This window comes from Sapajus apella, unplaced genomic scaffold (assembly GCF_009761245.1).
Source record: "Sapajus apella isolate SASKATOON/1434 unplaced genomic scaffold, GSC_monkey_1.0 scaffold101, whole genome shotgun sequence".
Taxonomy (NCBI): domain Eukaryota; kingdom Metazoa; phylum Chordata; class Mammalia; order Primates; family Cebidae; genus Sapajus; species Sapajus apella.
This window is the reverse complement of record NW_022437041.1, coordinates 3,524,928-3,540,099: the sequence shown is the minus strand read 5'-3', so window position 1 is coordinate 3,540,099 and position 15,172 is coordinate 3,524,928. Positions and strand designations below refer to the sequence as shown.

At 36.8% G+C, this 15,172-nt stretch overlaps 1 protein-coding gene across 8 annotated transcripts in view; it reads left to right on the top strand.

Annotated features, from left to right (window-relative positions):
- NAALADL2 (N-acetylated alpha-linked acidic dipeptidase like 2) overlaps positions 1-15,172 on the top strand; it is a 1,348,438-nt gene that overhangs the window by 597,842 nt on the left and 735,424 nt on the right. The gene's annotated exons all lie outside the window — the stretch shown is intronic.

The following is a 15,172-nucleotide window of genomic DNA, read 5'->3' as shown; positions in this document are numbered from 1 at the left end:
GAAATAGTTTGTGGTACTCTAAGTATAGGAAGTTCTATCTGGGAAGGGCTTACTGAGTACCGAGAGTTTAGTATAGAGCAGGAAAGCCAGATTCCATTTTTCCAAACCAATTTCATTTTTAAAAATACTTGGCTTTGATACTTATGTAGCCTCTTGTTCTTTTTATTCATGTATTCATGCATTCTTTCATTCCTTTCGTTTTGCAGTTGAATATACAAATTTGTACAAGATTATACCTAACACTCTGTACTGACTATATTCAGTTTTTAGCTTTTCTTTACAAAAATGTAGAGATCTTACACTTACAGAAAAGATATATACATGTGCACATGAGTATGTGCACACATACGCATACAAAATCTCTTTTATAAGCTCTAGTCTTGTGTCAGTCTGTCTACTTAGCATCTTGATTTGGATGTTTCAGACTCCTGAATAACCATGTATAGGCCTGAAACTGTAATCATTCTTTTCAAACTGCTTCTCTTCCAGTGTACCACTTTTTAATAAACTGCTGTCACTGTCATCAGAACACCCAACCTCAGAAATCCATTAATCAAAGGAATAATTTCATTACTGTTTTTCTCTTAGTCAACCCACTCCATTAAAACAGAATCTATGTTTTTTTTTCCAGTTCATCATTGTATGTGCACCATTTACTGCGGAGCCTGACACAAAACAGGCAATATTTGTGTAAGAGAGGACTAGACATGTAATTTGACGTATCCTGAAGTACTTGTAGTGTTGTGGTAGGAAACTTACAGGGGCCATTTCCATAAAGTGTCAGTTCATCATAAAGGACATATGCTCCAGATAAGAAGCCAGAAGACTTGCTTTGATCTTTACCCTCTCTTGATCTCCACTTCCCATCTGAATGCGAACTTTTCTGAGTATCATTTTGTGTCTCTATAATACTAATAACCTATTTTCCATCTACCCTAGTATACTACTTCAAGGCTCAATTGAAATAGTAAATATGAAAGTGTTTTGAAAACTATGAAGTGCTATATAGAAACTAAAGTCATTTACTTATAAAATCCTCTATCCCACTTTTATAGGCAAGGCCATAACAAATTCAGTCTCTACGAAGGGTGTTCATGCTTCTGTTTTTTCCCCAAGATATACAATATTTATTCTGCACTAAGATACACAGAACTCCATGTTTAAAACATGTATCAACTCAGGGTCCAGAAAATGTCCATGCCTGGGCACACAGCAAGTAACTGTAGACACAGTGTTTGCATGCCACTGCATATTTAATTCATCTTCTCTTTCCTCCCTTAATTTTTCTGTCAGCTTGAAAAGTTGCGTTTGATTCATGCCATGGCCTTATTTTCTGCAACTGCCTCTTGGAATTCATTATTATCGATATTTTGCATATCGTGGATATAGCACTTTTCAGTCTGAAAAGTCACTTTTCATGCTGATGCTACGTTTTCTAGGTCTAGTGTCTGGAATATGTTATTAACCACATTTGGAGTACAGTGTTCTTCATTTGGCACTTCTTATCTTCAATGATCTTATCTTCTTAAAAATATGTTCAGTATAATTAATACTTTTTGCACTTCTGAAGATGTTAATATATAAGAAAATCTACATTTTACAAGCTGAAGTGGAGGAAATCATGTTTAATGTTTGCTGCTTCTAAGAATATCTATTTGCAGAATGACTTGAAGTTTTGCTCACAGCAGCCTCTCTCTTCTTCTTTAAAGAGTCTCTAAGTAGTTATAAACTATACAACGGTATGAGGTCTTTGGGATTTTCTTAAGATACTGAAAGTCAGTGTCAAGGATTAGAGAATTATACTTTATTTGTTTAATAGATCTGAGTAATCTTTTGCTCATGGGTGACACTCAGACAAACATCCTGAAAAAGAGAGAGAACGAGAGAGATATGAGCATCTTTAAAAGTGTGGTTTTCATGCATTTCCTTAATGTATTTATACAGTGACACTGTAGCTTTGGCAAGATGCTCCCTTCATTCCTTCTGTGCTTTATACGCACTTGCAGGCTTTAGAGGAACATATGAATTTATAATGAGGGGTGCACTGTGTTTATACCTATATATCTATATTTTTATATTTCAACTTTATTGAGATATAATTGACAAGCAAAATTGTACATATTCAAAAAGCACAATGTATATTTTTATATATGTATATGTTCTGAAATGATTGCCAAAGTCAAGCAAATTAATACATCTATCACCTTACATACTTACCTTTTCTGTGTGTATGATGGGAATACTTAATACCTTCTCTCTTGATAAATTTCAAGTGTACAAAATATTATTATTAACTGTAGTCAACATGCTGTACATTAGGTCTTCAGAATTTATTTATCTCATAGCTGCAAGTTTGTGCACTTTGACCAACATTTCTCCATTTCTCTTAACTCTTGACCCTGGGCAACTGCCATTTTACTCTTTGCTTCTGATTTAGACTTTTTTAAGATTCCACATATGTGCGATAGAACTATATTTGTCTTTCTGTGTCTGGCATATTTCACTTAGCACGATGTCCTCCAAGTTCATTTATATTATCACAAATGGCAGAATTTCCTTCTTTATTGAAGCCAAATAATACTTACTGCGTATATGTGTGTGTGTGTGTATATATATATATACATTTGTATATGAATATATATAATTTATATGTGTGTATGTGTATATATATGTATATATAAATATATAAAGATGTATGTGTGTGTGTATATACCCCATAAATATATAAATATATATTTATGGATTACATATATATATGTGGTGTATATATTGTTCCAAAAAATCAGTCTCTCTCTCTCTCTCTATATATATATATATATATATAAATATATATATATATATATGGAATATTATACCCCATTTTCTTTATCCATTTGTCCATCAGTGAATACTTAGGTTGTTTCCATGTTTTGGCTATTGTGAATCATACTACAATAAATATGAATTTGTAGATATCCCTTTGAGATACTGATTGTATTTTGCTTTGATATATACATAGAATTGGGTTTGTTGGATCGTATTATAGTTATATTTTCAACTTTTTGAGGAACATCCATGCTCTTTTCCATAGTGCCTATAACAATTTATATTCCCCAAATAATGAATCAGGGTTCCCTTTCCTCCACATCCTCACCATCACTTTTTATCTTCTGACTTTTTTATAATTGCCATTGTAACAGATATGAGGTGCTATCTCACTGTGATTTTGATATGCATTTCTCTGATGATTAGTAATATTGGCCATATTTTCATGTATCTACTGATCACTTGTATGTCATCTTTTGAAACATGTCTATTCAGTTCTTCTATGGTTTGGATGTTTGCCCCTCCAAGACTCATGTTGAAATGTGATTCCCAATGTTGGAGATGGGACCCACAGGGAGTTGTTCTAGTCATGGGGTGAATCCCTCATAAATTAATGGCCTTCCCAGGAAGGGAGTGAGTGCTCACTCTATTAGTTCCAACCTATGAGAGCTGATTGTTCAAAAGAGCCTGGCACTTCCCTACCTCTCGCTTGCTCTCTCTCCATGTGGTCTCTGCACACACTGGCTCCCCTTTGCCTTCTGCCATGAGTGGAAGCAGCCTGAGGCCCTCACCAAATGCAGATTCTCAATCACGAACTTTCCAACCATCAGAATCAGGAACCCAATAAAACTTTTTTTATTCTTTGTAAATTACCCAGCCTCAGATATTCGTCTACAGCAATCCAAACCACACTAACAAGGTCCTTTGCCCATTTTTAATATATGGTTATCTGAGCTTTTGCTATTGAGCTATATTACTTCTTTGTATGTTTGGATATTAACCCCTTATCAGATACGTGCTTTATAAATATTTTTTCTCATTCTGTGGGTTGCCTTTTCATTTTGTTCATTCTTTCCTTTGCTGTGTGCAGAGAATTTTTAGTTTAATATGGTCTGTCTTGTTTATTTTTGTGTTCTCTTACCTGTGCTTTTCATGCCACATCCAAAAATATCATCATCAAGACTAATGTTACAACAATTTTCCCCTGTGTTGTTTCTTCTAGAAGTTTTATTGTTTCAGATAGTAGGCCTGTGTCTTCTCTTTTTTTTTTTTTTTCTTTTTTCTTTTGGACATAGTCTGGCTCTGTCACCCAGGCTAGAGTGCAGTGGTGTGACTTTGGCTCACTGCAAGCTTCGCCTCCTGGGTTCAAGCGATTCTTGTGCCTCAGGCTCCCGAGTAGCTGGGATTACAGGTGCACACCACCATGCCAAGCAATATGGTTTTTTTCCGTTATATTTTAAGTTCTGTGGTACATATGCAGAACATACAGGTTTGTTACATCGGTATACATGTGCCATGGTGGTTCACTGTATCCATCACCCCATCATCTATATTAGATATTTCTCCTAATGCTATCCCTTCCCTGTCATACTGCCTGCTGCTATTCCTCTCCTAGCCCCCCACCTTCCGACATGCCGCAGGGTGTGTTGTTCCCCTCTCTGTGTCTGTGTGTTCTCATTGTTCAACACCCGCTTATGAGTGAGAACATGTGGTGTTTGGTTTTCTGTTCTTGTGTCAGTTTGCTGAGATTGATGGTTTCCAGCTTCATCCATGTCCCTGCAAAGGAGATGAACTCATCCTTTTTTATGGCTGCATAATATTCCATGGTGTATATGTGCCACATTTTCTTTATCCAGTCTGTCATTGACGGGCATTTGAGTTGGTTCCAAGTCTTTTCTATAGTGAACAGTGCCACAATAAGCATATGTGTGCATGTGTCTTCATAATAGAATGATTTATAATACTTAGGATATATATCCAGTAATGGGATTATTGAGTCAAATGGTATTTCTAGTTCTAGATCTTTGAGGAATCTCCACATTGTTTTCCACAATGGTTGAACCAATTTACACTCCCTCCAACAGTGTAAAAGCATTCCTATTTCTCCACATCCTCTCCAGCATCTGTTGTCTCCTGATTTTTTAAAGATTGCCATTCTAACTGACATAAGGTTATATCTCACTGTGGTTTTGATTTGAATTTTCCTAATGACCAGTGATGATGAGCTCTTTTTCATATGTTTGTTGGCTGTATAAATGTCTTCTTTTGAGAATTGTTTGTTCATATCCTTCACCCATGTTTTGATGAGGTTGTTTTGTTTTTTTTTTTTGTAAATTTGTTTTAGTTATTTGTAGATACTAGCCCTTTGTCAGATGGTGAGATTGCAAAAAAGTTTTCCCATTCCGTCAGTTGCCAGTTCACTCTAATGATTGCTTCGTTTGCTGTGCAGAAGTTCTTTAGTTTAATTAGATCCCATTTGTCAATTTTGGCTTTTGTTGCCGTTGCTTTTTGTGTTTTAGTCATGAAGTCTTTGCCCATGCCTATGTCCTGAATGGCATTGCTTAGGTTTTCTTCTATGTTTTTTATGGTATTAGGTCTTATGTTTAAATCTTTAACCCATCTGGAGTTAATTTTTGTATAAGGTGTAAGGAAGGGATCCAGTTTCAGCTTTCTGCATGTGGTTAGCCAGTTTTCCCAACACCATTTATTAAATAGGGAATCCTTTCCCCATTGCTTGTTTTTTGGTTAGGTTTGTCAACGATCAGATAGTTGTAGATGTATGTTATTTCAGAGGCCTCTGTTCTGTTCCATTGGGATATATGTCTGTTTTGGTAACCAGTATCAAATTTCTGATTTTTTTTCATGCTTGAAAATTATTTTATTATCCTTTTCACATAATAGACGGATATTTTAGATGTTTATGTGTATATTTCTCAGTTTATGTTTTATTTCCCCCATCCCATTCCAACCCTGAAGACATTGTTTTCTAACATAAAATTTTGCCTTTGCTGATAATAACTCTAATAGTTGTTGGATTATTGATATTTTGTAGAAAATCTGTTTTCCCATAAGGGCTTTCAGGGTTTTCTCTTTTCCCTTGAACTTGTGAAACTTAACAATGATATAACTAAGCTTAAGTCTAACTTTCCTACTGTATCACACTCTCCATGTATACTCCATCCAAAGACATGAATGTCCCTTTCAGAACATGTCTTTCTATTATTAGTTCATTTTCTCTTCTCTTCTATTATCTTTATTATTTTTTTGTACAGTATTTCTGTTATATCTCTGGGATCCCAAGGTTATTTAAATTTTATTTATAATTTTTCTGTCATATTTTCCCAAATATGAGGGGATTTACTTGACTATCTTCTAAGTTATTAGTTTGGTATTTACTACATCTATTTTATTATTTTCAAAATCTGTGAAGGGTTTGAGCTTTGAATTTACTTTCAGGGTAGCAAGTTAGCCTCTCATAGTTTCATGAATACTGGAAGAAGACATGAGACTCTTGTATCAGAGAAAAATGATTTATTACTCACAGTATAGCAGGCAGCATGATAATCAAATTATGTCAGTTCCGTTGCACCTCTGTTTGCTACACAGGGTGGCAAAGATGAGCCCATATACTTGCTAAGGAATTACAACCAAGAAATCACAAGCGTAGAGAAGTAATGTCTTTTGCAATAGATATGAAGCATGCCTGCCTTCTGCTCCAGAGATAAACACTATGTCTATCTTCTAAGGCATTAAGAAAACCTGCCCTTGGAGGGAAACACTATTTTCCAAGACCTTTTACTATTCAAATATTCTTGGAAAGAGAGTCTGTAACAAAAGGTAATAAGTGTCTTGCTTCATAAGGTATTCAGAGATATGAGACACTCAAGAAGAACCTCCCAATCATTAATATGTCTAGGGAGTTGGGGAGGGATGGCATGGGGAGAAATGCCAGATATAGGTGATGGGGAGGAAGGCAGCAAACCACACTGCCATGTGTATACCTATGCAACAATCTTGCATGTTCTTCACATGTACCCCAAAACCTAAAACACAATAAAATATATATTTTTAAAAAATATGTCTAGACTTTAATTTTTTTTTCAATTTTAGAGATAATGTTTTTTAGCTTTCAGGATCTGACATTTGCTTTCTTCTTGATTCATTTTTACATGTCTGATTTTTGGGGAAGTGGGCAAAGTATAATATTATCCCAAAAGTCATTTTTCAAAGCTATCTCCTATTTTCAGTGCTTCTTAAACTTTTTTGTGCATGCGTCTTCTTGGGATTTGTTTAAATGAAGATTCTGATTTAGTGGGATTTGGATGGGGCTTGAGATTCTAAACTTTTAATAAGATCCTAGTGATCCAATGCTATGTGTCTTTGGGCAGCCATTTGACTATTAGGGGTTTATTACCTTTGTTTCCTTAGGAATGAGCTCTGTTCGTTTACCTTAGTTTAACTTTTCATAAATATAGTGTTGTCTATATTTCCAAATGGAGGTCTCAGAAAAATAATAGGAACGTCTGGTTTATCTAAGAACCAGTGGCAGTCATTTCATCAAAGCCATCTCCATGAGAGAACTGGATTTGAATTCCTTCTCAGAAAAGAGAAGTTTCTCAGAGGATAATGAAGTAAGGACCTCCAACAATCTGTTTCTCTGCAACAGCAATAAACATACTGGCAAAAACTGTCAAATTGATCTTTTTAGGAACTCAACGTATACTAAGTCTTGCAACAATCTAAGGAGCATCTATTCAAGAAAAACAGCTGAATTTCAATTTCAAGAATAACAGCCAGCTTTGTACCATTTTAATGTGCTGTTTTCATCATCCTCTTCCCAGCTCTGTGATAGCTCTGAAAACCATCATTCCTGCAAATACAGTGAAAGACAGCTGCCTAGAAGTCTGCCTTAGCCTGTTCAGGCTACCATTACACCATACAATAGAGTGGGTATCATATAAACAATGGAAATTTATTTTCCACAGTTCTGAAGGCTGAGAAATCCAAAATCAAAGTGCCAGCAGATTCGGTGTCTGGTGAGCACCTGATTCCTGTTTCATAGATGGCTGTCTTCTTAGTGTGTCCTCATATGGTGGAAGTGGTGAGGGGACTACTCCGCAGTGTCTCTTTTATAAGAGTGCTAACCCCATTCACAAGGACTCCATGCTCATGATTCAATCATGTCTCATAGGCCCTACCTCCTAATACCATCAAATTGGGGGTTTAAATTTCAATATATGAATTTTAGAGGTACACAAACATTCTTTCCTTGTCATATCACTGGAGGGGGAGCAATTGTTTTGGAGTTCCCCCAAAAGCAAACATTCACATAGGATTGTCATTATTCGATTTTTCTGGCGAAATCAACTTTGTGAAAATGACAAAATACATGTATTTCCCATAGCAGGGTGGCAATGGTTTTGTTTAATCATGAACTTTGCTATGTAAATTTTTTAAAATTTTTTCTCTGGTAGACAGGTCTGTGATAATTTTATTCTTCAAACATTTATATAGAGTACACTCAAATGAAAGATATTAGGGGATATTCTGATATTGAGAAATCACTTTCCAATAATAGTATGTATTTTAAAAGTTAGTTGTAACATACATAGAAACATGCAACTTACCAAAGAAAATGCTGAAAGAAGACAAATATAACACAAACTTGTAAATTTACCCAACCGACTCTCAAGTTTTAGTGAGTCAGATGGTTTTATATAAAGTTTTAGTAGAATCATCGAATTAATTTTTCCTTTAGTCTTATGATAAAGTGATATAGATCAAAGAATAAAATTAGCTGGCACAACTTTATATTATTAAAGCTGTGTGTAAAACTCTGGCATTTTATAAAAAAAACTATCCAAATTCCTGTATCTGATATTCACCTTTCATATATCCACAACTGGCAAATGCCTAGTTTTAAATAACACATTTGTATGTGACCTTTTAAGAAAATTACCAATGTCTTTGTTTAGAGTGCAGAGGGCATGGATTTCACAGAGCATTTCCCACTAAATGGAGTATATTACTCCAGTTTCATAGCCATGTTGTCAGGAAGTGGCACTTCATTAAGATAATGTGACCTTTAGAATATTCTACCAACCTTTTACTATGCCTTTGGTAGTGGGATTTGTACTTTAATTTCTGTACCTTTTTGATAAGTTGGAAATAAAAAGTAATTGAAAGCTACATTTTTATTTCACTTGATCTATACATTGTGTGTGGGTTTTCCCCCTGAAAATGGCAAAAAATGTCAGGTAGAGGATTTTTGCTCAAAATAGGGATTATCTGTCAGAAAAATGTCTTTTAGAGTTAAAATCAAGTTGGCAAGTTTATACCTATTGTGGAAAGGAAGAAAGGGAGAAAATGGCTATGTAGAAAAAAGCAAAAATTGTTTGTTTTTTTTTCTACTGCATTTTCAAAAAAGTTGAGAATGGCCCCCAAAGCCTTTTTCCTTGTTTTGTGATGACAGTGAGATAATGTTTCCAGTGTGCTTGCTGTGTCAGCTTGAAATTGTTTGTTCATTTGAAGCCATCGTTGAAAGTAGAGATTCAACTTCTAAAATCATTTTCACGGTGAAGTCAAAGTAAACAATTTAATGGAAAGAGGAAAAGAGGTGACTGTTCTGGTTAGACTTGCAGTAGCATTTCTCAGGAACCATTTATGTATCATTTGGTTTATTTATAGGATTAAGTTTTATGTTCAGAATTGAGTTTTTCATTGAATGTCTTAAAATCTATTTACAGCTAAATATTGTTTCATTTTAATATATGGACACTCTTAGGTTCCAGAGCATGTATTTCTTAATCAGTTATTTGGATTTGGCAAGTGTAACATTAAGGTTCTCTTTTTAATATATTTGAAATGGAGCATTCATAACACACCCTGGGAGTGGCTGCATCAGATGAAATCACAGAACCATATGGTGGCCTGAAATCTGCATAGGGAGTTTATTTTTTTACTAGATAGACAAATGATTTAGTTTCCTAAGCTTTATCTTCTCTATGAGAAAAATAACAGTATAAGTTAGGGATGTGTTATAGTCTCCCTTTATCCATGGGGATACATTCTAAGAGCCCTCCCCCAGAGGATGCATTAAATCTTGAACAGTACAGAACCCTATAGATACTACTTTGTTTCCTAGGATCAGCCAGGATCACCTGATTATCTGCTTCAGGTAATCCTGGCTCATCAAGCCATAGTGATCTTGATGGTTTGGTATCAGAACAGATGATACTGATGACTAAGAAGTAGGTAGCATATAGAGCTAGTGCTCGACTTACGACCACGGTCGGGACCGCGGACTGGTCGTAACACGATTTGGTCGTAAGTTGAGTAGGCTATATGTACAGTTGAAATGGTGCACGCAGAGATGGTAGTGCTGCTAGAAGCTGGTTCGCACTGTCGTACGCCCAGCTGGGCAACGTTTGCGCTGCCAGATGCGGAGCAGTCGTGGCTAGCGATTGTGGTCGTAAAGTCGAATGGTCGTAAGTTGCATAGGTGGTAAGTCGATCAATACCTGTATAGCATGGATACGATAGACAAAGGGATGATTCACATCCGGGGTAAGATGGAGTGGGACAGAGCAAGATTTCACCATGCCGCTCACAATGGTGTGCTATTTGAAATTTATATTTTTAGATAACATTTGACCTGACTGTAGGTAAATGAAACCATGGAAAGCAAAACCAGAGATATGGGAGGGCTTTTGTAACAGAAAACCTGGGTATAGAGGGCTAGAAAATAGAGGCTGACTTTTCTAAGCTAGGATGTGGGTAGTTCAAGGTAGCCTGGCTAGCCAGTGTGTTCCTATCAGGGCTCCATTCTTTCTATGCTCTCTGGTTGTGTTTGTAGCATCTTTGTCACAAGATAGCTGTTAAACCTCCATGGGTTTTATCCGCATTCCAGGTAAGAGAAAATAAATATGAAAGTTTTTTCCTCATGAGATTTTATCCTTTAATAAAAAAGGGGATTTATCCCTAGCTGACTTCTCTCTATACCTCATTAACCAGAATCCTATTACATAACCTCCCACAGCTGCAAGGGAGTCAGAAAAATCAAGCATTAAACTTTATGGATTCTATAACAGAGGAAGACAAGAGAGAAAGTAGTTGAGAAGGGGCGTTGATTAATCTGTAATATGGACCACAATTAAATACAGCAAGTCCTCAAATAATGTTGTTTTGTCCAATATTGTTTTGTTATAATGCTGTTGGGGAAAAATAATAATTTCCAGCTGGGGTCACTGTCTGTGCGGAGTTTGCACAATTTTTCCTATCTGCATGGGTTTTCTCCAAGTACTCTTGTTACCTCCAAATTCCAAAGATGTGCTTGTTAAAGTAATTGGTGTGTCTAACTGGTGCCAGTCTAAGTGAGCGTGGGTGTGTGTGTGAGTACATCCTGGGATGAAGTGGCCTCCTGTCCACGGGTGGTTTCCACCTTGTGACCTGAGCTGCCAGGACAGGCTCTGGCCACCCGCGATACTGAGCTGGAATAATTGGGTAAATAATTGTCTTGCTTGATTTAGTAATTTTATTTTTTGGGAACAGAGTTTCACTCTGGTTGCACAGGATGGTGTGCAATGGTGTGGCCTCAGCTCACTGCAACCTCTACCTTCCAGGTTCAAATGATTCTGCTGCCTCAGCTGCCAGAGTAGCTGGGATTTTGGGCACCTGCCACCCAGCTAATTTTTGTATTTTTAGTACAGACAGGGTTTTGCCATGTTTAAAAATACATTTAATGCTCACATTTATTTCAGTGTTTAATATTAGAAGTGTTTGGGGTCTTCATTTCAAAGTTTAGTGAGGTTTTCTGACCAGAAATATACTGTGGGACTATTGTTCTTATCAATTTGTTCATGGTAAAACTGGTTTCATTATACAGTCTTGCTTAAAGTCAGTTTCTGAAACCCTATTGACAATGTTAAGTGAGAAATTACCATACTATAAAGGTAAGGTTTTTTTAAATGTAACGTACTAAGGTATAGAAATAGTATCAACTTATTTGAAATGAATTAATATTGCCATTATATTCTGTTATGGCCACATGTAATTGAGAGTGTTATCTTTAGTTCTGAGTGAACATAAGAGTTATTGTAGCTTCTAAAATATGTCAGGAGGATGTGAGTTGTGTTAAGAATATGTCGTGTATGGAAGAGCTAAAAAACCTAGGGTTGTTTTACTTGGAGAAGAAACAGTTTAATAAAGGCATAAGAGCTGCATACATATTTCAAGAAGGAAATATACTTAATATGGGTTAATAAAACTAGCATTAATGAGGAAGACAGATATTGGGTCAGTAAAAAAGTACTTCCTAAGAAACAGGGATGTAAAGTCCTCTTTCTGTCCAATTAGAAATGGCTTAAAAATTTATTGGGTCCTATAGATTGAGGATGGGAAATTTTCATAGATTATGTGTATGGTCCTGTCCAACCTTAAGATTTGAAGATTCTTTTCATTTATACTTCTACCCAAATACGGGTAATTCTTCTATAATGTATTAGTTTTATATTGCTGCATAACAAATAAACACAAACTTAGTGGGTTAAACAATATACATTTATTATCTCAGTTTCCATGGGTCAGGAATCTAGGCATAGCTTTGAGGGGTCTCCTGTCCTAAAGCCCATGGTTTCACAAGGTCAAGTCTGACCAGGTCACATTTCTCTCTAGAACTCATAGAACTTTGGAGATGGTTGTTGGCAGAATTCAGTTCCTTTTGGTTATAGAACTGAGCTCTCAGCCCCTAGAGGGCACAGGTAACCCCCTGTTCCATAGCCTCTCCAGTGGCAGTCAGTATAAGAGCAGCTTTCTTCTTCAAGGTCAGAAGACTCTCTCAATCCAGTCAGCTAAGACAGAGGTTCACATGACATAATCTAACCATGGGAGCAACATCCTTTGTCATATTCTGTTAGTTAGAAGCTAATTACACTCATGGAGAAGGGACTAAACAAAGGTGTGGACTTTAGGAGGTGAAAATCCTTGGGAGTCTCTCTAGGGTCTGGTTGCCACAAATGGTACTTGGGATTGACTTATGAAGTACAGCGAAGGTAAAATGTGACTGTGGCTTTCTGACATCCATTTGGCTCCAAAACTTAATTAAGAACCGACTGAACATGTAAGGAGGAAGCCTAGCAAAAGCAGAGAGGCATTATCATTTCTAATGGTAGATAATGTAAGCTGCTTTGACATGGACTACTTTGAAGTAGGGAGGACACCACTTGAAGGTCACAGGAGACTGTTTCTTGTCAAGATGTTACTCATTTGATAACTGAATTAGGAGAGAGTTCTCATACTCTAGATTCTAAGTATTAGAAAAAAACAGAAAAATAATAAATCCCAACTACAAGCACTATAGGGCTTTCATCATGTTATCGTTTTTTCAGTCACTATCAACCTGACAAAAGTGCCCAAATAACCATTCAGTTTACGCAGACACCACAGAGTCGTGTCCATTCAAAAAGCCAAAGCAATGATTGATGTATTCTTAGAACTCAAGAGAAAAAGACCTGCTATCACTTTTCTATCCCCACCCCAGTTGCCATATCTCCAAATATCTTCATCATGGACCTAGCATCTTATAAAGTTACAGTGATGTACGAGCCTTTCTCTATTTTCCTCAACTTCTTTCACTACTCTTACCCTATTGACAATTTATAACCCCTGCACCATCTGGGGAACAGACTGTTGGCTGCCAAGCAGACTCATTACCATTCCCCTCCAGGAACTCTTGCTGTTTAATTAGGCTATCAGCTGGATTCAGGCAGTGAGAGCCTTAGGTGGCTGTGTAACAAATCCATGACACCATGCATTCGGATGTCAAGGTCACCAAGATTCCTACTTATACTCCTTATGAGAAAGGGAATCCAGATCGTTGGCTGTTAAAATCCAAGTTATCAATGACTTCACCTTAAAGGAGACTTTCCATAGATAATTGAGACACTAAGTTATCCCCCCCACTGCATTCACAGCTGTCACTACTACATTGTTTGAGAATCCTCTAACCCCTAGGCCATCACGTCGGGCATTCAGGCTAACTTTCTTGTCAGAGGTAGTCAATAGTGTTTGTAGAGTACTATCCAAACCCAATACTGAAATTACTCTATGTGCCATAATTAAATGCATCCAATTAATTAAGTTCTCTGAGAACAGGCTACTAATCCTGTTAGCACTCTAGACATATTTGATTTAAATAGAACAATGATTTCTTTTTCAATGACAGTTTGGTAAAATTCTTATTATGAGAAAAATGCTTCTCAACTGAATAGTTTGGTTACTATTTAGTAAACATTTTCTAGCTACCGCTAGTTTGAAGTAAAGGGAAAAACATTAGGCAAAATATGGAAACCGGGCGTTTTCTAAATCTAGAGATAGGCCGGGCGTGGTGGCTTACGCCTGTAATCCCAGCACTTTGGGAGGCCAAGGCGGGTGGATCACGAGCTCAAGAGATCGAGACCATCCTGGTCAACAAGGTGAAACCTCGTCTCTACTAAAAATACAAAAAAATTAGCTGGGCATGGTGGTGCGTGCTTGTAATCCCAGCTACTCAGAAGGCTGAGGCAGGAGAATTGCCTGAACCCAGGAGGCGGAGGTTGCGGTGAGCCGAGATCGCGCCATTGCACTCCAGCCTGGGTAACAAGAGCGAAACTCCGTCTCAAAAAAAAAAAAAAAAAGAAAAAAAAAGAAAATGAAAGTAAATCTAGAGATAGAACCATCATCCATAGATGTCAACCAATTCTAGTATTTTTTGGTTGAATTAAGTATTCATCTATCTACTGATTAAGTCATTGAATTTATTCATTTGTCAAATATTTATTGATTATTTGCCCTCAGCTGGGCCCTGGGCTGATATATTAGTGACTCAATATAGGCAATGAGCAAGTCTTCATTCTACTGAGGGAGGCAGCTATTCATCGAAGAATCATGAAAACAAAATATTACCAAACAATAAGTAAACATACGTACATCCATGAGATGTCATAATTGAGTGGCCTAATCTGCCGAATATGGAGGAATGATAAGTTGGGGGTTGCCTAGACAACGCTTTGGGGGAGGGAGGCAGAGAGAACCTTCTGAAGAGAAGAAGCACATGCAGATGCTCTGTGTCTGTGGGAGCAAGACATCTGCATGCAGGCTGGTAAGCTCATCTTTAGAAAAGAGGAGGAATTACAGTAAGTGAGGTCTAAGGAAAGGCTGAGTCTAACCAGATTGTTAAACTATTTTATCTATGGCTGCTAGAGCATCACCATTCAGCAGCATCCTTAACATGAGGACCTATGCTGTTTTCCTTGGGCTGTCTCAACCTAATCCTGCCGTTGGTGAAAATAAATAGTAAATAGATTAGATGGCTCAGTTTTGCCTTTTCCTCC